The following is a 1,936-nucleotide window of genomic DNA, read 5'->3' as shown; positions in this document are numbered from 1 at the left end:
AAATGAGTTAAAGATTAGGGCAACATACCTTAAACATCAAAGGTTGTAGTGCTGTAGATCAGTATGGTAGTGAAAACTTATTCATTTAAAATCTTCACAAAACAAGCCTATCATCCTTTCAGCATAGCTCTCAAACTTTAGGATGTGGACAGACAAGGGCTGAGGTCCAAGGTAAGGTTGATCCCCTACATTAGGCCTCAGTCTGTCTCCTAAGCCCCCCATAACAATAAGCAGGAATGGAAAGGGGGGTAATACATGTAAGTCTACATATTTAAGCTTTTATCACAATAATAGTTATGATCATTATCTCAAGCTAAACAAGAGTGTTGATTTGTTTTCTTATACTATGAGCTTATATTTCTTTCAAAATATTATTTCCTATAAACTGCAGTCCATAAATATCAGGACAGTTTTCTTTAAATTTATTTATAAACAAGGAAAATAAAAAGCAAATATAATCAAAAAAATTAATATTGGTCATTGGGTAAACCGATGCAGTATAACCAATGCAGAACTACCCTACAAGTTTCTGTTCTATTCTAAATACAGAAGTGATAATGGACAAGATTTTATTTTATAAGTGAAAACATGACTAACAATGCAGTTTATTTAAAATCAAGTTCCATGAACTTACAAACTATAAATGTTGGTTCCAAGCTGTTTCTGTTTCTACTGGTCCAAAGCCCTTATTCAGTTACAAACAAAAGTTTCCAAGGTTCATCCTTGTATGTATGTTCATAATCAATTACATATTTTTTTTTTTTTAATGAAGCAGTATTTCTTATTAAAAATATTCGAAATAACAGCATCTGTCATTTATTTGCCTTCATGTCCACAGGAATTAATATCATATGCTGTATTACATAAAATTTTAATTCAAATTTCTTTTTATGCATATCATGTACAGATCTGAAAGTTTTGAATAGTACTTGAATCTGGAAGTATTCTTTCCAATATGGAATGCTTATTATCTGAATATGAATACAACTTGCTAAGCTGTCATTTTCACTGAATCTGTTAATGAGTATACAGATGCTCAAATTATTCTACTTTTCCTTATGAGGATGGGGATCTTCATAAGGTTGTTTTCAGCATCTAACCTGTTATCACAGCATGAACACTCCAGAATTACTTCCCAGAGTGAGTCCGGAGATGCCGTGTTAAGGCATATTTGTCAACAAATTTTTTGTCGCAGAACGAACATTTGTAAGGCTCTTCACCTGTATGACGTAACATGTGACTTGTCAATTTATACTTCACAGGGAAACTTTTGTCACAGAAGGAACACTCGAAGGGCTTTTCCCCTGTGTGGGTACGAGTGTGCCTTGTTAGGGCATACTTATCAACAAACCTTTTGTCACAGAACGAACACTCAAAGGGCTTTTCTCCATTCTGCATGACTTCAGCCATTTAAAAAACCTTTTATGAAATTTCTATGAAAATGTCCTTTATTTACGTACAACCTATTGCTTATTATATTTCAGCACCAAATCCAAATCTGTCTGATAACAAACTAGTCATCAAAAGTACTAGCTGCATATATATTTCACAAAGTGGAATCCCTCTTCACTGTAGAAAGCTTGGAATATCTGAAATGGAGGGACAAAAGAATTACTATACACAATTATTGCAAGAGCACTAGTTTTCAATGTCTAATCAAAGCCAAATTTAGTAACATGATTAGGTAAAATTACTCCCAAAGCAGTAAGGGAAATCCTTTTCGCACAAATCTCATTTATAATTTTTGATGAATATGTAGACCAACTTGAAATTTTCTACAATTGGATATTTTGCATTGTAAATGTATTAACCTCCTTTAAAAATGGTTTTCAAACTTTCCAAGCTTATGACCCTCTTATGGTATACCTTAGTACTAATGGACCACTGTCTTTCAGAATTCTGTGATGATAATAATAAAATCATAAATAAAGCATAT

At 32.7% G+C, this 1,936-nt stretch overlaps 1 long non-coding RNA gene across 1 annotated transcript in view; it reads right to left on the bottom strand.

Moving 5' to 3' along the window:
• Positions 1 to 455: 455 nt before the first annotated feature.
• The window catches only part of LOC138867257 (uncharacterized), a 16,587-nt gene continuing 15,106 nt past the window's right edge, over positions 456 to 1,936 (bottom strand). The window contains exon 3 of the long non-coding RNA XR_011399762.1: positions 456 to 1,589. This is a non-coding gene — a long non-coding RNA (uncharacterized lncRNA). The remainder of the gene's footprint in view (positions 1,590 to 1,936) is intronic.

Source organism: Penaeus vannamei, chromosome 29 (genome assembly GCF_042767895.1).
Source record: "Penaeus vannamei isolate JL-2024 chromosome 29, ASM4276789v1, whole genome shotgun sequence".
Classification (NCBI taxonomy): domain Eukaryota; kingdom Metazoa; phylum Arthropoda; class Malacostraca; order Decapoda; family Penaeidae; genus Penaeus; species Penaeus vannamei.
Note: the sequence above shows the minus strand (reverse complement) of the source record. Positions and strands in the feature narration are given on the sequence as shown.